The sequence below is a fragment of the Ixodes scapularis genome, unplaced genomic scaffold (genome assembly GCF_016920785.2).
Source record: "Ixodes scapularis isolate PalLabHiFi unplaced genomic scaffold, ASM1692078v2 ptg000105l_1___fragment_1__unscaffolded, whole genome shotgun sequence".
Classification (NCBI taxonomy): Eukaryota; Metazoa; Arthropoda; class Arachnida; order Ixodida; family Ixodidae; genus Ixodes; species Ixodes scapularis.
In genome coordinates this window covers 129,110-150,244 of record NW_024609912.1, presented here as the reverse complement: position 1 = coordinate 150,244, position 21,135 = coordinate 129,110, and the positions used below count along the sequence as shown (strand labels likewise).

Genomic DNA, 21,135 nt, shown 5'->3' with positions numbered 1-21,135 from the left:
GGCCATCCGGAATTCGTCATCAACGTGGCGTCCTAAGGACATCCTCAGAAGGTCCTTGCATCCTGGTCCGCTAAATTCGAGCAATGCCTTGCAGGTTCTTCGAATAAGCTTTCGGGATCAAATATGGAAAAAAAGAAACCACTGCAAAGCCAAAATGCTGCTAAAAAGGTTAAAACAGTTTAAACCGCCGACCAGCGCGCGCCAAGTTCATACAGCGATTGCGTGATGTCGTCGCAATGCGGCTTTTGCTTTAGAGCTTGACCCACATGCCAAAACCGCCAAAACGTTCAAGACATATTTAAAACAAAACCACAGAAATGGAGTCGGACATAAAATCAACATAAAATCCCAAGTGGATTATAGTATTTAAAGATTCTGCTGTAGAATACACTATGCCGCCGAAGCAACGGCCGAATCCGCTTTCTGCACACTGGCCGCAATGGCCGCACTACAAGTCGCGCGCCGCCGACGCCGCCACGAAAGGAAAGGGAGGCAGGAAGTTATTTGCGCGGGAAAGAAGCTGGGCACCTTTTCGAGGAGATGTGCGAATTAGGTAAGTAACTTTTAATTACTATTCAATGTGCATTTGCAGCGTAGAATGAGGAAACTATGTCTCCTAGTGAAGCGTCGGCACAGGTCTGAGGGTAGCCAGGAGTATCTGCTCAAGCTTAATTGTGTTTAGTGAAATGCCTTCTTTGTTGCATAATGGCGGCTTCCGACAGTGCTGCAGGTCGCCTCTTTCGCCGAAATCTTGCCCGACGTGTCAGTGACAGTGTTGCGCTAATTGAGACCTATTCACACTCATCGGAACAAGCAAGCTCTAGCGATTCTAGTGAAAACCACTGTGATGCTGTCTATGAAAAACTAGTAGCATAGGAAAAGAAACAACACCTTTGTGCTTAGAAGTACCTTTATAAACCTCGGGAATAAAAAAAAATACTGGGTAAATTACTTGCTATGTGTTTGTTCACATGAGTGCTCTTCCTGTGCAGTGTCCAAAACACACAAAATAGTTCCTGACTGGAACAATAGCAAATAGAATAAGTGCTCACGACCTTTTACGGTTTTAAGACTGTTCGGTCCTGAGGTCACGTATTTGTCATTGATTTGTTTTCAGTGAAACTGTGTATTTTTGTGCAGCATTTAAGCAATCCAGTACAACCTCCAGCTCTACACCTCCTTGCCGTAAGGTTGCCAGTAAAACTGTATAAAAGGAACCTGAGCCTGAAGGTATGAAACCTTTCGGATTGCCTTTGATAATTGGTTTTAACAATTTTATACAATGCTCCTGTTGATGGTTCAGGTTTCAGGCGGCACACCTTGGAAATTCTACACATGATCCGGCTGAGGCTTGATAACCTGAATGCCCTGATGGGCACTGTGTTAGAAGCTGTGAACAAGCACAAGGAGGACGACGACAACTTCCCCGTTCAGGAGCCAACTGCAAGCTACAACACCTTCATGGAATCTGAGTGCCAACTACAGGCTAGCGAAGCCATGAGAAAAAAAGCTGGTAAGTGGAATTATGGAGCATTTGGCTAGATGCCATAAAAGTGCCTGGTATTTATATAAACCTGTTTTTCTGTGACACAGGTAAATTGGTTCGTGGGACTCGGAGGGAAGACTGTAGGGGCCACTACTCGTCGACTGCTGGAAGCTCTAATGACCCAAAACGTTGTGGTGAATTTCAGCTGGAAAGGGCAAAAGGGCAAGGCGAAATTCCAACAACTGCAGTGTGTTGAGCTCATTTACCGTAAGTACACAACACATTATGGCAATGCTTTATTGAGGGAATGGTGTTTGGAAGTAGTGTTTTTTTACCCTAAATAACCAATAAATATCTAATATATGCTCTGAAAGCGCACAACAGTTTCACAGTGTGATCAGTTGGCTGGCTATAATAATGAAAGTATTTCTGATAATACTCAATCGCCTCAAGGAAGGGATGAGCATGCTCATGCCATTGCTGCGATTTCGCCCTATAGCTAGCACTCTGGGTTTTGGGTGACTAGTAATAGCAAACCTTACAACTTTTCAGAGGCTGTAAAAAGAAACCCCCGTATCACAACGACACGTCACGACATTGAAGAGGTAATCAAGACGTGGCTACGACACGCGGCGGAGAAGCTCAGGAAGCTTGAGGAATCTGGTCTTGGCAACATCCCCTAACTTTTTATGAGCATCTATATCCATGTATAGTGTGCATCTTCTTTAATTCATGCTTATTTTTTTTCTTTTCAAGCCCATCTTCAGGTAGTACTTGTTTGACCCGCAGCCACAATTACACCACAGAACAAGTTTTGTTAGTTTGTCATTATCATTTCCAGTTATTTTAGTGTTCAAATTCTAGTATCTTTATCTAATATTTTTTTCTCATTATTTATAATGAATGCCTCTTGTCTGCAGCTAAATGAGAACTTGTTAGACCAGCAGCTACAATTGCACAACACGAGAAGTGATTATCATTTCGTTATTTTATTTTTCAATTTTAGTACCCTCGTCTTGTTTGATTTTTATAGTTTCCAGTCATTTTGCTTAGGAGCCCTGACAAGCCCAAATTCATACTTTCTTTGTCTAAATAAAAAAAATAAATAAAAAGAAATCTCGAAAAAAGCATTCTAGCACGCTAACAGACCCTTTAAAAATCCCAGTTCTCGTTTCCCGTCTGGGCTCCTCCTTTCGTTTATCTAGGGACGTCGCAGGAAGCCTTGTCGCTGTCATTCCTCAAGGATTTCCCATGACGTCCCTCCATAACCGAAAGGAGGAGCCCAGATGGGAAACGAGGACCGGGATTTTCAAAGGGTCCGCTAGCATGCTAGGAATTCTGTTTTGAGAGGAAATTATCTTCTTAGATATTTTTTTTTTAAACAAAAAGTTTGGCCTTTAATTGATCCAGAGTACTGTTCTTGCTTGTTCTATTCAATAAATATTTTGGCTGGTACTTTCTGCCTACTCTTCTGTTAAAATAATTATAATTTTTTGTGTGTGTTGGTTTCATGGTTCTGAAGGAGCCTGCTCAGCATCCATCGCAAGCCAGGTCAGCATTTGCATGGGTGACCCCAAAAAGGCCAGTCAGCTATCAAGCATCGCCTAATGGTACTTTTGAGACATGATGCCCTGACCACATGCAGCAAACATTAAAAAGAATAAGCACCCCAGGTGAATGAAATCAGCTGTATGTTCTCAGCAGTCGTGTCAAAATTTGTCACTATATTTTTCATTGTGACTAATTCCGTAAAATTAATTAAGTCAGCTCTTTAAATATTGGTTTAAGAGCTGAACTGTGATTAGCAATGTTGTAGAGCATCAGGAGAAAGCTACAATTATACTGTTTAAAACAAGGTGTGGTTTCTATAGTCCTGTTTACAAAACAAAAATACCTCAGGAATTTTAAAACGCCCTTTGACCACCCACCTTGCAATAGCGGTCTGTGTGCCTTGGTTAATGGGTGTTTTTTCTTGCCTTTCAAAGAGGACTAGTCAGAGCACACACTGTTGTAAAAATCATAATCGATCATTTCTTATGGCATTCTAGAACTTCAAATACCACTTGAGCTCCTAGACCAATAAATAGAAAGTTGATCAATTAATTTTACCAATGAAATAAATAGGGACATTTTCTGAAGATGTCTGCGTCATCATATAGTTGCTTTTATCCGTCTAATGTTTCATTATTTCATGAAATTCGCCGCATGTTATCTGAGGCACCCTGTATATATACAGGGTGTTTCACGAAAGGTGGACAAATTCGATATTGTGAAAACTACGCGTCGCAACAAAAGAAGACGTTATTTTCGTCCTGGGCCAGGGGCCTATTTAAGAAAATTATTAGAGTCAGGGATAATTAGATTGCTAATTTTTTTGCATAATTAACTGTTTAATATTGGGCATGGTTTCAACGAAAAAATTGCTCAGCATCATCGAAAAACACTAAATCGACAAATTCAGAACGATAGAATGCACGCGCAGCATTTTACGGCTTTCTGAAAAACAGCACAAATTCAACAAGCTTTTAAGTTCCAGTTTGCTATCAGAGCGCTTCTCGGCCCCGACGGCACCGCGCCCCGTAGAGTAATAGTGCAACCAGCCTCTGCTGCGTCGGGCAATGACCGCGCAGCAAAGGTTGGTTGCACTATTCCTACACGGGGCGCGGTGCCGTCGGGGCCGAGATGCGCTCTGATAGCAAACCGAAACTTAAAAGCCCGTCGAATTTGTGCTGTTTTTCAGAAAGCCGTAAAATGCTGCGCGTGCATTCTATCGTTCTGCAATTTGTCGATTTAGTGTTTTTCGATGATGCTGAGCAATTTTTTCGTTGAAACCATGCCCAATATTAAAGAGTTAATTATGCAAAAAAATTAGCAATCTAATTATCCCGGACTCTAATAATTTTCCTAAATAGGCCCCTGGCCCAGGACGAAAATGACACGAGTCTTTTTTTGTTGCGACGCTTAGTTTTTGCAATATCGAATTTGTCCACCTTTCGTGGAACACCCTGTATATTTCTGAACTTCATTAATGATCAAACGCTTCCTTGACGATATGCACTGACTGAACCAGTAGGGTGCCTTTATCCCAGAAAGGTCCCCATGCAGTCCTTAGGGCTGGCAACTCAGGATGTTCTCAGGACATAATGGGTCTGGACAAAAAGATCATTTGAGGATCATTCGAGACTCTTTCAGGATGTTCTCGGGACTACCCATCATCCTGGACTCGACATCCACAGTACATCCTCAGGATGCCATTGCGTTGACAGAGATCTCTGTCAAATAAACATTTTTTTTAGCTATATAACTTGGGTTGGGCCATGTAGACACTAATTAAATAAAACATTCAGTTAATAAAGTGAATATGAACTCTTTTTTGTCACGTGTTTTAGAATTTCCTGATTACGTACTGTCCTCCTTCGTATTATAAAACATGCGGCTGCCAGTAAAACATAAAGAAAAGACTATGGGGAACGGGAACATTGTGTGTGCACATAGTATGCACAAGATTCATGAATAATTATATATAGGCAAGCCACGAAATTCAGGTATCATCGGAACTCTGCAGTTTTAGCGGTGTATTCTGTCCTTTTGTTTTCAGGATGTTTCAGTAACAGTAATAGCGTAAACGATTGCACCAACTGGATTATGTATTCACATTAGACTTTGCTCCGTTTTATTCAGTTTTACCTGGTTTCGGAGTGGAACGTTCTCGTTTTTGTATAAATTTCGCTCCAGAACCGAGCAAATCAGAGTAAAACCGGGTCAAAAACAGAATAATACTGACTCAAACATCCTATTATCATCTTTCACGATTGGTCCAAAGCTCTCCGACTTCCGACGTCGGGACTTTAAAACTTCGGCGGAGTTGGCGAAAAAATGCGATACTTCAGGCTTCCATTTTGCCATGTGAACGTATCCTGTTTGAGCCCTAGCAGAGGCTACGCGCTCGTTCTGGGGCGGCAGATCACGTGCACGTTCTATCGTGGGCATGCTTTTTATTAACAGAAAAGAAAAGCCGGTAGTGCCGAATAACATCCAATAATTATTAACACCATAGAAGTCATTAAAAAAAAGCACATAAAATGCGCGCGCACACACACACACACACATACGAAATAGGGATGACCTTCCCGAAATTATGATTGCACCTTGTTTCACGCACAGTATGTGTCAGGCAGCGCTTTCCACTGTGTAGTTGAGCAAGGAAGTTCCTTTTTGAAAGGCATTTTACGCGCATGTTGGCAGTTTGGGCCTTTAGTTTGGCTTCTGGCTTCCCAATGTTGTAGTTTTCCTTGATGCCGGGAAGAGTGTACACTCCAGCAATGAAGTTTTCGAGATTCAAAAGCCCTTCATTTTGCGTCCAATTAAATGAAGGCCAGCCGAAACAGGGTACGTCAGACTCGTTACATTCGTCTTTGGCAGTAGCCTTTTCGGAAACTTGGACAGGAAATTGGTCTTCAAATCTCCCGTCACTTTCACAATTTTATCACTTGTGTCTTCACTAACTGGCCCAGTACTGTGACCACTTCTGGTTTCATTGGTACTACTTAGTTCACGGGGAGTTTTTGTCTCACCGTGTTCCGAGACAACCGAGCTTACAGAAACTGCTGTCGGCGACGTCGGTTCCGGTCCCTGGCCTGTTGTAGCATTTTTCAGGACACAACTTCGTCTCAGGACTGTTGTCCTTGGCAAGCTGGGTATACTTAGTGGCTCCACGTATATTTTTTTGTTTGGGTTCATGGTCGCACAGCGCGACACCCTACGTGTCTCAAATCCAAATTTTAAAATTCGCACCGACGTCGTCCCGCAGCAAATGCAATTTTCTAATTAAAATGACAAATAAAAATTACTCCGTTATAAGTTTAATACATATTCAGTATTTACATTTGACAATTAAGTAATACCATAAGTTTTAGAAACGTTTATTATTTTCTTAAGTGCATCAGTCACACTTGCGGGCTTGCGGGTTACACCACGTGACAATATAGAGTGAGCTGGAGTCAATAGAGTGAACAGTGGGGTCACCCGCATGCATAGAGATCATACATACTATAAAACATATAAAACCAAAATAAGTTTTCAAAGTGCAATTTATGCAAATTTTTTGCTAAATTAAGGTCAATAAGTAAATTTTTTAAGTATTCGTTTACTTCAGCAAACAAAAACAAGAGTTGAAATACGAAGTATTATAGTCACGTGATACATCCCCTGCGTCAGGAAGTGGTCCGACGTGATAAACCGAACGGTCCGGCCGGAGGACAAGCAGGACAAGGAAGCGTGGAACAGTGTTGCCAGGTCTACTGATTTATCAGTAGATTTACTGATTTTGTTCCGGGTCTACTGATTCACTGAAAAACAAGAAAATCTACTGACTTTTTTTTAGTAAACATATTAAAAATTTATTATATGGCCCCTTCAGTTCCCAGTGTCGCCCATCAAAGGAAACTCATAATGTCCCAGAATTAAAAACGAAGCACTGGCTAGATGGCCCAGAAGCCCGTCCTATTCGAGTGACGTAGCCGTATATTCATCTATCTATTAACCCAGAGCAGCTTCGGCAGATTGGGCAGGTTCGACGGTGACATCCGGGCCAGAGCCATATATATAGAGATTTTGGCTAGCCTATGATCTCGCCGTAACGTCCCTCTCCCGAGTGAGCCAATCAGCCCGCGGCGCAGAGCGAGAGGTGTTTGCGCTTGCGCCTGAACTCTGGGCTGCTCCTATACAATGTACTAGAATAGCTTCGAGTTGAGCGGAGAGAGCCGCAATTTTCATTCATTCATTCGGCGGAATGCATGGGATCGACATCCAAATTTCAGTTATTTTCTTTTATTTGGCAGGCTGTGGCAAGAAAATGATATAATCCTATTCCTCGGTGGCTTAAAAAGCTAACGAATGAAGTTTCTCCACGTTTGAACGCAAACTTTGGGTCAGGCGAAAAAGAAATAAGCCCGTAGCAGACGACGTGTAGCCTCAACAGTGCTCCGGACGAACAGCGTTGCTTCAAAAACCTTCCACAGCCCAGTAAGGAAAGATGGCAGCATGCAGAGGACTTCCATTGGACATGTTCGCGCGCACTTGCCGGAGCGTCTTGTTTCGGTTTCGTTTCAATAATAGCGACAGGTGAACGTCGCACTGTCGCCTTCATCTGTGATCCCAAAAGTGCCTCAGTCTCAATTTCAAATGATAATCCTCGAAACAGTCAATAATGACTAAAACAAAAACATTTATGGTGCCATTTTAATTTGTCCTTCATATAAAGTTACTCGAGAACTGGTCTTGTTTTTTTCTTTCGTTTTTATTTGTGTTTATTACCATGTTATTTGTTACTCTATACTATTTCTTCGAAGTGTGTATTAATGGAGATAGCAAAACATGGCAAAACACACATTTCATGGAATCTACTGATTTTTGTGCAAATCTACTGACTTTTTATCACCACAAGCAAAAACATCACGCCACTGGGATTAACCTGAAGCTCACCTCATGATTAACGACGCTGCCGTCCACTGTCTTAAAGGCCGACGACCAGACTCGAGATTCTGCAAGGCAGAAGACCCTCCTCTCCACGCCTTCGGGCGAGGGAAGCGAAGGATGGAAAGAAGGGACCAAGAGGGGCGGGCGTGGATGGAAAGGGTAGGAGGGAGAGGAGGAAGCGGGCGAAAAGTGGAAAGCGCGAACTGGTCGTCGGTCTTTAAGGTGGGCCTACGTTCATGGGTACTTGTCTAGTGGTTCTGGAGTTGATGTTGCTGAGATAACCGAGACGCCGATTTCTACGATGGTCTCTGTCAGCATCATGGTCAATTACAGCTGGCCCGAGCCCGAACCAGGCCAATCAACGTGCTGGCCCGAGCCCGGCCCGGGCCCACAGTCAAAAGTCCGAGCCCATCCCAGGCCTGGGCTTTCGGGTAAGCCCAAGCCCGTGCCCAGTGGTATAATCTTTAATCCAATCGCCATATTGAGATAAAGACGTCAAAATTCCTCAGTTTAAATGTCGGAAGTGCCTCAATAAGAGCAAATATAAATATTAGTAGCAAATTTAATGATAAAAAAACTGCGCCGACTTTACTCAACAAGATTAACAATTTAATCAAGCGTTTCGTCTCCCATGCGGGGAACATCATCACTGAAACCTTCAAGCAGGAATGAGCGAAAAAAACTTCAACAATCTTATTTAAGCAAGTCCGCATAAACATCGGGGGAGGGGGCCGCGGTTGGAGTTGCAAGCTGATGAGTCACTTCAGATGAACCATGATTCCACCAACCTTCGTGGACCCCACCTTTGTTCACACGCCAGAGTGGACGCATTCTCAAAGTCTAAACTGTGACCCGTATTCCAACAATGGTCTACGAGTTCCGTCTTCGCTGTGTTTGTTTAGGCGAGTGCAGCGCTTCCAGCCTGTCTCCCCAATGTAGGATGTGTCACAGTCTAGACAGTTCACTTTATACACACAACACCGCACTGGGACTCTGGGGGGGTGTAATCTTTAGGTTTAGAAATGAAGTCACATAGTTTATGGTGGGGTTTGAAAGCTGTGCGGATATTCAAAGGGGCGAGGGCCCTGCGAATGGACTCAAAAGCACCTCTCAAATAGGGTATTGTTGCTTGCCCTGTCCTAAGTTGTCCATTATCCTGACTTCTTTGTCCCATCTGTTTGTGCGTGTTATCAATAAAACGTTTCGGATAATTCCGCTTCATCACCAGGTCAACAATAACAGCATCCTCAGAAGCGCGCAAGCCGCCTCGGTGGCTCCGAGGCGAGAGCGCTGGCCTACGGATCCCCATGTGGCAGAGGCTTATTGCGGAGCAGGCGCCGTGTAACCGAGCTTTCGGTTGCACGTCGAAATATCCCCAGGTAGTCTAAATTAATCTTCAGTCCTCCGCTGGGGCGTGCCAGATGCCCGTCGTTGGTTTAGCACGTAAATCCCCCAAATTTGACTTTTTTCTCAGAAGTGCGCAATTGAGGATTAGAAGAAATGCATTCGGACCGGTGTAGTAGGTTTTTTACGACAGCCCTTTTATGTTCGACAGAATGATGCGAGTTAAAGCTTAAGAGGTTGCCTGTATCACAGCTTTGCGGTACACTGTTGTATAAAAGTGACCGGTACTATTTCGGAACACATTAACATACAGAAAAGGCATTGCACCGTTCTGTTCAACTTCATGTGTAAATTGGATTGATGATTCAATGCTGTTTAAAGCTAAATGAAAGTCACAAAAGGGACATGGCAAAGGCCACGCATGCGACAAGAGCGAAGACGGAACTCGTAGACCATTGTTGGAATACGGGACACAGTTTCGACTTTGAGAATGCGTCCAGTCTGGCGCGTGAACAAAGGTGGGGTCCAAGCAGGTTCGTAGAATCATGGTCCATCCGAAATGACCCATCAGCTTGTAACTCCAGCTGCGGCCCCCTCCTCAATGTGTATGCGGACTTGTTTAAATAGGGCTGTTGAAGTTTCTTTCGCTCATTCCTGCTTCAAGGTTTCACCGACGATGTTTCCCACATGGGAGACGAAACGTTTGATTAAATTGTTAATCTTGTTGAGTAAAGTTGGTGCAGTTTTTTTTATCATTATGATTCCCGGCTTTTGGAATATTTTTGCAGCACATTTAATGAAAAAATGGATGCCGATAAACACCTGCCAAGGTTGACTAAAAATAAACAGAAACATCCAATCAATAGTTATGATTGCACTAAGCGGTTGCTATGTGGATGTTTTTTTATGTTCGACAGCTCAGCAAAGTCTGCGGATCTGGTTATGCTTCCTGTACGAGACAGATGACGAAGCGGTTGGACTGACTGACCAGTTGGGGCGAAAATTTTTGTGGGAAGGACGTAAGAGAAAGTTGACATTCAGGAACCTTCACCTTGCTGAGTGCATCATAAGTAAGTAATCTCTGGAACAGCAGTGCAGATCGCTTCACATGGAACCAGATTTATGGAATTGTTGGTGTCATGCTTCTGTTGCTTTCTTTTATCGGATGCAATGCAGAGCTGCCATAAATGTGAAGACTTCAAGGTAGAAACCATGGTCACGGATTAACTTCGCCACGCACCTGCCTGACATCAGTCATCTCAAATGGTAAGCTGCTCTTATTAAGCGGATGTTAGCACAAAAATCAAACTTTTCTAGAACAGTAGGTATGGTGTGCAATTTCTTCAAAGCATAATTTCTATATGAGAGTATTTGAATGCTTTAAATATTAAAGCCAGTGACACCTTTTTTGGTTTGAGAGCAAATACTACAGGTGTAAACAGTATTGAATAATTTTAAATAAAAAAAATTTTGTTTGGAGTGTTTCTCTAAGAGGAAAAATTTCATTATGTAATAGTACCTTATTATGGATTAAAAAGAATGCATAGACAACGAATTTTAAGAACACTGATATTTGATGTAAATCTAACAAACAAAAGTTGGCAAAAGAGTACACACGTCCAGCACGAATGTGCTTTAAAAACAAGGCATAAAATACTTGTGATTTATTTACATCAGTTCCAATTCTTGCATATTTGAGTCACTTCACTTTGAACTTCACTGCTTTATTAGTTTTGTTTCAAAGAATGGTAAACCACTGCTCACATATCTTTAACGTAACATTTTTTTGTTGCTTTTCAGGACCATTCTGCACCACAGGAGAGAGAGATGTGAACTGCCTTAAGTGGGCCTTGAATGCGCTGAGCTTTTTATTATGTTTATCAAACATTTTTTTTTAAGCAAAGTATCCTGCTTTGTTCAGTAAGTAAACTTTATTTTGAAAACCTCATGCTGTCTATGCAGCATTGTTCAAAATTTATACTTTATTTTAAAAGCATCAAGCACTGCTCGTCTGTCTAACAGTAACAATAAAGAGTTAATGGCGATTTGTTTGGCACTGCAACTTTTTCTACAGAACGGATGTGCATGCCTGACAGGCTGGGCAGGAATTTAGTGCGCTACTCACGTTCAAAGTTACGCTGCAAGACTGCAGCGGCATCTTTTGCCATGCAGTCGGTGCTACAGCTCTCATGGAATTCTGGTGTCCTCGTCACTAGAGCATATGACTACTGGAGCCTTAGACTTCAGTAGTCAATTCCACAGGGCCGTTCGTCATAGCTTATGACAATGTTTGTGTCCAGTATTTCAGTTCTCTCGCATGTGGCGAGGTCCACCTCACTAAAACGAGTCAGCATCAGTAATGTCGCCTTCCTTGTCAGTGTCGTCTGCATTGATCCTGTGGTAAAGCTTCTGAGCTTGATGGTGAAAAAAAAACTTCAATATAAAGAATGTCTGCTGCGGGCCTGATTGCTAGATTATACATCTGTAATGCGCCATTTGGGTATACATTGAGAGCATGCACGGGCCATACAGCAAATCTGCCCTCTGAGCTCTTGTTTTGTAAAGAATTGGACTCTTATCCGTTTAAATTTTTCTGTAGGACAGTTTCCACGCTATATGCTAGCATAAAATGAAGGCTGCTTAGGCACTTCCTTGCCCTCCTGGCATAGGGCTGGTCCCTATACCAGGAAAGGTAATATTTCTGAGGTATGTACATGGTACATCCACAGGATCAGGCTGAACATCCTACAATGGTCCTGAATGTCCAGCTGCATCAACCAGATTGCGTTAGTGGTACGTTTTCTGGGGAACCATTTTGCACTGCACAGTAGATACTTTCAATGTTGGATGAATCGTAGCAGATATCCACTGGATATGTTAAATGTCCGAACAACACATCTCTCGGATGTTTAATAGATGGTTGCTGGTTGACTGAGTACCATCAAACCAATGTGCACCGGGGCACCTGTTGTCGATTACCGCTCATTGGTTTTCGCCCCCTAAACGCCATCAACCCAATGTGCACAGGGGTGCCTGTCGTCAATTGCCGCTTATTGGTTTTCGCCCCATAAATACCATCAATCCAATGTGCGCAGGGGGGCCTGTTGCCAATAGCCGCTCATTAGTTTTTGCCCCATAAATACCATCAACCCAATGTGCACAGGAGCACCTGTTGCCAATTGCTGCTCATTGGTTTTTGCCCCATAAATTCCCTCAATGCAGTGTGCACTGGGGTACCTGTTGCCAATTGCTGCTCATTGGTTTTTGTTTCATAAATGCAATCAGCCCAATGTGGATTCCCTAAAGGATTACCAATTCAGCCCAATGTGAATTCCCTAAAGGATTACCAATTGGTGCACATAGGTTTTTGTTTCATAAATGCATATTGCTCAATGTGTCTGGACCTACAGTTGCACATTGGTTCAATGTGAATTTTGGCCTCATTTCACATCGCCCATTTCCAGCAGGGTTGTAAGGAATGTTCGCATACGAACGTTCCTAGAACGTTCCGAATGGTGTTTTAACGTTCTTCAACATTCAGAACACCCAGGGAATGTTCGCACGACATTGGATGCTACGTGGGAACTTTTCTGTATAGCCGCGTCCCACTAGAGCGACAGACAGCAACAAACGACAGCGACACACGACAACGAGCGACAGACGACACCGACAGACAGCCTGTTTGTCGAAGTCCGCCGTCCCACTTGGCGGACACGACGCAGAACACAGAGACAAGGAAACTTGTTTCCTAGTGGGACTGGAGTTGTCAACAAAACACTTCGAAATACACAGACAAACTGAGTCTGGCGACGCGGTTTTCGTGTTTTGCTCTTTGGGCATAAAACGCGCCGACAAACACGGTGTAAGAGGAGACGATTACTTTATTTCTTGATTAAAGCATTCACTTGTCTTCATTTGCCGTTGGCGACCTTCCGCAAACAGTCGTGACAATCGACACCAAGCTTTTTCCGAGTTAGAATAACCGAATCGTTCCTTTTTTGAGTCGTTCGAGGAATTCTAGGTGAGCGCCGCGGAACTTCACGCCGATTTCGAGGATGTTTATAACCTCGTATCCGAATGATCAAGGGCAGGCGTTTTTTTTGGAGGACAATAAGGCATCCCGATTATCACAGAACGTGATGACAAGTCTCTCGTCTGCCGGAATGGCTTGCCGCGGAACGTGGCGTCCTACTTCGTGTTGAGAGGTCTTACTTTGGTTAGTCCTCGAACATGAGTGGGTATCCATCCTGATGCAGGGCCGTAGACCTCGGCGTCTTGAAGCACCACCTTACGCACCAAGTTTTCGCGAGCAAAACCAACCACAGCAAATTCCCCTTCGCAACCCGACCGCCCGGCGCAAGCAAGCAAGCCGCGCCCGCGACAAGCAATCGAGGGACCGGAACTGCGGGAACGAGGAGTGGCCGCCAAGGGCATTTCTGATAGGGATGTCGCGAACCACCCTAGGTTCGATTTCGAAAGGTTTCGATATTTGCGAAGCGAACTGAGGTTCGATTTCGAAAAATTTCGATATTTTCGTACCGACCGAGGTTCGATTTCGAAAAATTCGCAACTTTTGTCCACAGCGGAGTTTCGAATTCGAAAAGTTCGAAGCTTTCACGGTTTCTAAAATTTCGAATTCGAATATTTCGATTATTTTTTTACTTCAGGTTCGATAAATTCGAAGATTACGAAATTCTTTGTAAAAAAATTCGAAAACTTCGAACGCTTCGAATTTTTATAGACATGAAGGTCGAACAATTCGAAGATTTCGAATTTCTTTTTGCATAAAGTTCGAAAAGTTCGAAGGTTTCGATTCTCTTTTAACGCTAAATTAAAAAAAAAAAAAAAAAAATCGAAGATTTTGAATTTTTTTTTAATCCAAGTTTTCAAAGTTCGAAGTCCGATTTTCAAGTTTTTCCACAGTTTCAGTTTCAAATAACGTTTTCACGACTCACTGGTTTTCTCAAAATCAAGTTTAGAAAAGTTAGGGTGTGATATCTAGATTCTGCGAAGTTGGTCAGGCAATGGACCTTTTCCATATACCGACGGCACCAGGCGGTGGCTGCGCGAACTAAAAAATCGAGGAAGTGACCTGCGCTACCAATCAATAATGGGAGCTACGTTACCAGTTGCTTCGCTCTCTGAGCAGCGTCGCGTGCCCAATGCAACGAGGTAGGCCTAGCGCGACTTTAAAGAAGGAACTCCGTAGCGTCCACCCAAACGTCGTGTTTTTCTTTCCGTCCACTTTCTTTTTTTGTGTAACACAATTATATATATGCTGCAATTACGTGTTCTACTCGTCGATTTACAGCCTCATTCCGAATTTCCTCGATTTTTTCGTGCCGACTTCCACCGCTTGGCATCGGGCGCTCGCGCGTGCGCAGAACGCTTCTCGGAAAAGGTCCATTAAATGAGACGACGAGTGTCCCGGACGTGCTAGAATATTTGCCACCGCCAGCCCCGGGGGGGGGGGGGGGGGGGGGGGGGGGGGGGGTATTTAACCTGCATCACGCAGTAGTGATTGCACGAACACTGTTTTACGAGACTCTTCCAGTTCGAAACGGCCAGGGGCGAGCAGGAGGTTGAGGCTCAGAAAAACCTTGAAGCGACCTGGCAAACTAGCTCGCCACCCCTTGCACGCTGGTAGTAATCCGATCCGGTGAAAGAGGTTTATTTTCTGGGAAGGAGGAATCGCCTCGCAAAAAGCACAAAAGCCGACACAACTCGAGGTTGAGGAGCGTTCTACCATACAAGTGGCGTCGGAAGAGGAAAAAACGGGGGGAAAGAGGGTAGCGGGGGGGGGGGGGGGGGGGGGGGGGGGGCTTTAGCCTTTTTTTCCCCCTTGCAGGTATTTCGGACTGTTAAAGAAAACAATACGGGGAAAGAGGGCGTGGTCGAGCTTATTTTAATCTGAAATTATTTATGCATATGTATAGCTAATGTCGCTCTTTACTGCATAAAAGGTTGCGTAGACGGTCATTGTTAGAAACTCGTTGTCAGAAGGCACTGCTCGTCACATGCTTAGTGGTTCGGAAGTTCAAAGCTGTCTTTTCGACCTAAACACCTGTGCCGATAGTAACAAAAAAAAAAAAAAAAAAAAAAAGAATAAATGCAAAAATAAAAAGCAGGAGAAAAAAAAGAAACTATCAAGAATTCGTAGGAAGTGTTCTATTCTTGCATATTCAGAGGTTCAGAACTTCGAAACAAGTTTCTTTTACCAAAATGTGTACAGGCTAAAAGAAACACGTTTCAGGAACGTGAAGCGAAAAAAAAAAAAAGTTTTCTTTTAATGACGTGCTGAACTTGAACACTACTAGAAATCTTCTCCCATGAGTTAATTTATTCCTTAACGTGAAAAAACAATAAATATATTATTTTGTATTATGTAGATGCCAATGATATGTACTGTCTGTGGTGTTGATTTAAATGCGATACCTCAAACAACTTAGACGAAAATAAATATCAAGTTTAGGTCATAATTGCATGCAGATACATGTTTGGACATTTCTTCGAAACTCACGTTGAATAACAATAATCACATCTTAAGACGGCACTTACCTAGGCTATACATAGATCATTCTTAAAAAAGTATAACTTATCTACCATGAATAGCTCCGGCTGCAGCGTGCTTCAAATCTGGCACAAACGATAATCGTCAAAAACCCGTCGCCCTTCCTCGCCCCTTCGGGGATTTATTTCTTTAAACCTAAGCATGACAGAATATTGAAATAAACGACATCGTCTTTCGTAAGGAACGCAGCACCGCGTGTAAAAGTTCGAGAAAAAAAAATTACGAATGTACCCCACTACTTGAAATCAAATGAAACCGTCCGCCGGTTTTTCGAAGTTCGACGAACGTCGAACTTTTACCCTAAAAGTTCGAAGTTCGTCGAACTTCTGACTTTTCAGAATTCGAAAGGTCGAAACTTTTCGAATTCTCCTGATAAATAAGTTCGAAAGTTCGAAATTCATCGAATCTTTTGGTCAGTCAAGTTCGAAAGTTCGACAAGCATCGAACCTTGCAGCGCAATAAATTCGAAAGTTCGAAAAATATCGAATTTTTTAGCGTAATAAGTTCGACGGTTCGAAAAGCGTCGAACTTCTTAGCTTAACAAGTTCGAAAATTCGACCTCCGTCGAATTTTACGATATAGACAATTCGAAAAATCGAAATCTTTCGAACCTTTCGAACCGCTTGATTCGATCATCGAAACTTCGATTCGAAAAAAGTTCGCGGCATCCCTAATTTCTGAAGGTCTAGCGGCGAAGCGAGCCACGGGAGGAACGGGAGGAAAGGTAGAAGGGTGGGAAGGGAGGCAACAGAAGGCACAACCGGGCGAGGAGGATACGTTTGTCTCCGAGACATGTTCCTCAGTGGGACTGCTTGCTGCGTTTCAAGTCCAACGACAGACAAGGACTCGTCCGTCGTCGATCGTTTGTCGGCGCGTGTCGGCGATTGTCGCGGACATTGGTCGTTGTAGTGGGACAGCATCGGCGACACGGAACTTTGTGGTGTCGTCGGACAAAAATCGGTGTTTGTCGCTCTAGTGGGACGAGGCGCGCAGTTCCAAACATAAGAACAGGTAAACAAGCACAACTAGTTAGAAAAATAGCTTGACAAGCAAAAGTGAGCCGAGAAAATAGGGAGCTTTAGAGTAACGGGCGCTAATTTATCTCGCGTTACGGACGGCAAAAGCGTTTCTCTGCCGGGGACCGAAAACGCAAGCATCTCACACTTAAAGCGCCACCAAGATGTTGCGATAGCTTTTATTTTGAAGTTAGAATGTTATATCTTTAAAATTAAACAAGCTTATCGTCTGGAATAACATTTTTATAGTTGTTTTATACTCAATGCAGCATGTTTCTGTCACTGTCAAGCAGCTCTGTTGTACTTCCGAGGCCACGACGATCCATAACCCCGGCATATTTACATTTCTGCCGCGATCGCAAGTACACGCGCTTTGATAGCTTTGAGCTCTGAATCCAACAGTATGTGACATTTTCTGTACGCTATGACTATTCGCGACTCCAGCAAAACGGACGCCGCCAAGCGGGAGAACCGGGAACCAGCCGGTCCAGGTCGCTCCGCGCCCTTTGGCGTCTCTGATGGTTTTCGCGGAGACGTGTTGTCGGCGCGGTGGCGAACAATGTAATTTGACGAAGGTTAAGTTCGCCTGAGTGATCATTAGTGTGGTGAAGCCTCAGTAGACTTTTTTGTTCTATTACGTGTTTGAAAGCCCGTTTACTCCACAGCACATGGTCGCGTGCTTTCGATTTCTTGGATGGGGAGGAATCACAGAAAAACTTTTGATTTCTTGTCTGTCTCGAATCACATTCAAAGTGACGACTGCTTGGTAACTGATACTGGAGGGAACATCAATGTTGCAGTCAGGTGAATGGGGAGTTTCGATAGCTGCTTTTCTTGAGTTTGGTTGTGTTCGGTTAGCTTCAAGTTTGAGCCACCCACGCCGGTCGGTGCGTTGGCTATTCATCTTGGCTGCTTTTCGCCGAAAAAGCCTTTGGACCACACTGAAGGAGTTGGGCTGATTTCGCAATTACTTGATTCAGAAAAACTTGCTCGCTGCAAATGATGAATGAGGGAAATTATCTGTTTTCAAAAGGTGCGAGACAAGTCTCGCAACGTAAGATGCTGTCACGGCATTTTGACATATCGCGCCTCCACTATTTATATTACGAGGACGTCGAAGCCAGCAGCAATATCCGTCTACATTGGTCAGGTGAACCGGCCACAAAAAAATACTAAATTTCTCTGTTCAGGATTCGAAGCAAAGTTCAATGCAGAGAGGTTCTGCGTGGATCTTCAATGAAGACTCTCTTCAGTTTGTCTCCGTGCTGCCGGCTATAGAACCATTTGGCTAAGTTTAAGTAGTATGTCTCCGTCTGTCAGATATACTTTTATTCAGCAGCTCACCTAATAGCTAGTCAACTACGCTCATATTTCAACCCGAAGGATATACTAATATCGCTTTAGTGGGACCCCCCCATAGTACGTAATATAATACATAACCCGCTTGGCAAAATGACTTCTCGATTGCTACTAAAACCTGAATTGAAATACGAGTATCAGCTGCTTAGTGGGGCGCCGGCGGGTTAACATGGTCCTTGGCTCAAGAAGCGGTTGCTTAATTTTCGTAATTTTCCTGCAGCCTGTGTTTTTGGCCGAGCAGACGACTGGAGTTGTTTCGTAATGCGGATACGCACAAAAGCTCGATTTCGCGGACAGATAAGTCGCATGGTTGACGCATGCGAGTTAGCTGAAAAGTTACTCTCTGTGGAACAATTCTATAGTCATCGCCGCTTTCCTTAGATGATCAAAACTGATTAGTATATTACCGTCTATCCGGAGCCCATAGTTTCGGTTTTGAACGAAATCTCCGAAACGAAAGTTTGACACGAAAAGAACAAAAATACACCGGCAAAACAAAACTATGCTTTGCAAGTTTATCTGCACCGGCTACACTTAACCGTCTCAGTTCAAATACCTATAAAATTGGGCATTAAACAAAAGAAAATCTGTTAAATTGAACGCGCCACCTGTTCCGGTGGCCCGGCCGAGCCGCCGCGACCTGGACTCAGCCGCCATGTTTGTTTGGTGGTGGCGCCACCTATAGGTCGCTGGAGTCGCGAATACCAACCGCGGTCGCCAAGTGCGACTCACGCAGTCCCAAGCGGGCGGCGGGCGTCGAAGACGCGATCAACGGAATGTCGTGGGCGCCGCTATTTTCGGTATCCGCGCTATTTCTGAGAAATAACGGTCCCCAAAGACCAAGCCCCGATGCTCGTTTTGGGTCTGCGCATTCGCACTAACGACGACGTTATTCATTCGAGGTTGCGGACGTCGTTCTGAAACTCCCTAATGTTCAAACTTCCACGCGTCTACAATGCAAACAAAGACCAAAAGCATGCTTACCAAGTGTGTTGAGGTGCTCGCTAGACTGTCGCGTCGTGGGTCTTCCAAGCTCTTCTTGACCATAATCAACATAAGAGGAGACTTCACAGATAGGTAAACTTGAATAAATGAGCACATTTCCATGTCTAAAAGCTAGTTTGAGACAGGCGGTGTTTTGTTTTACGTTGAGAGCAACGCGGCGGTTGATTTTAGATAGCCAGAAAGGTTCAACTGTATCCGTAAACATTTTCTCAAATGAATTGTCCGGTAACATGTTGTCTTTCAGAAAACAATTAAATTATGCTGTCATTGGTTTTAGGAATATCATATTCATAATATCGAAATTTTTACTACTCAGCCGCACAAGTAATTTCATTTTACACAGTTCCAAAATGCTCCGGTTACACCCGCAAAACACTCAGCGTTTTTGTTGGCTACACCGGAAGGCTGACCTAACATCATGCAACGAGAGCCACGATAGCACTGGACAGCTGTCTCAGTAAAATAACTTCGGTCTAAGAAAGACAATATTTACGGCAATGAGGGAAGCTCAATTCTCCGACGATCACCTTTGTACGCAACATCAACCATGTTGATCAAGACCGGGAGTACGCAAAAGTCCGCAACAGTGACTTTACCATGCCTGATGTGAATTCACGACACGACCAGCCATGCATACTTGCGAACTTTGGCGTGAAGTTTGATTTAATTGATTTAACGACTTTGAGGGGGGGGGGGGGGGAGGTCGTTTAATGAAATAAATATGACACCTGACCATTATTTGGCCCTCTCTACGTGATGAGCGCAGAAACTAAGCAACGTCCGGATTTTACCAGACAATTCTTTTAACGCGTTTGTATGGAGATTAAACTATAGACCTTTCCAAAAAGGAGTGTGAAGCCGGTGCCATTCTGAGTGTTCGAGTGTATGGCGCGTGCTTTGCTCGCTTTCCAAAGCGACGAACGCGCACGTGCTGGGCTGTGAAGATCGCACGCTGGACTGTGATTCTGCAAACATTAGGAAGGTCTATATGGGCTCTGATTCTCTGCTTCTTCTATAATAATGTTCCATAGAAAGCAAAGGTTTCGCCGGTCATTAACATAAAATGCGAGAATATATACGGAAGGTGGCTTCTGTGTGGCCTCTCGATGTGCAAGTAATTATGAAAATATTTTTATTGCGCACTTATACCTTTGGGCTGACTTTACTTCCGTCATTTTACAGAAAGACGGCTCAAACAATGGTGAAGCCATATGCCTAATGTGCTCTTTTAGTAAGATAAAAAAAAAACATGGATAAAAAAATAGCAAATCGTACGCACCACCTGTGCTTCGTTGACATACCACTTAGCTTCGATAGTGGCTCCAGGGGGTATATTGATATCTTGTTTAATCAGCTGTCCGGTAGTGCGTGTTTCGATCCTGGTAAATCCAGAGCTTGTCGTCAGTGTTGTCGAAAACTCTGTCGAGAACTGATAAATTAGTGGCACGTTTATACTGAACTTGGCTTGGGCGGTGAAATCTGCTCCCCTGGTGACGGACCACATGTACTCATCTTCGTGTTCTACTTGCTCCGATATGTACGCCTTACCCTCCTCGCCAGACTGGTTGTCGTGAAACATCTGTACGTATACAGCAGACAACTTTAGAGACTCTACTTTGACGGCCTGGTAGACCACCGGGCCGACTTTGATCTTGACTGGTGGGTACCTGCATCGAAAAACTGTACCGTTATGCTGCGCTCACACCGAGTACAAAATACCATCTGGAGACTCCGTCTAATGCCTCTTTTTTGAATGGCGGTACTGTGACACGGGCCCTAAACAAGCTGTTTTGCAGGCATGTTCACATTTTTACGAAGCAGACATTCTTCGAGTATGCTTGAGGAGATCCCGCATATAATTCTTTCACCATGTTTGC

General features: G+C 43.8%; 1 long non-coding RNA gene across 2 annotated transcripts; it reads left to right on the top strand.

Moving 5' to 3' along the window:
- The first annotated feature begins 427 nt into the window (after positions 1-427).
- LOC115318681 lies at positions 428-2,579 on the top strand. Of its 2 annotated transcripts, none has more exons than XR_005715394.2 (5): positions 428-553; positions 1,141-1,230; positions 1,304-1,513; positions 1,594-1,753; positions 2,039-2,579. It is a non-coding gene; the product is annotated as an uncharacterized LOC115318681 (long non-coding RNA). The 2 variants fall into 2 exon arrangements; XR_005715395.2 differs by having other exon boundaries at positions 510-553; positions 1,118-1,230; positions 2,039-2,238.
- Positions 2,580-21,135: the final 18,556 nt, after the last annotated feature.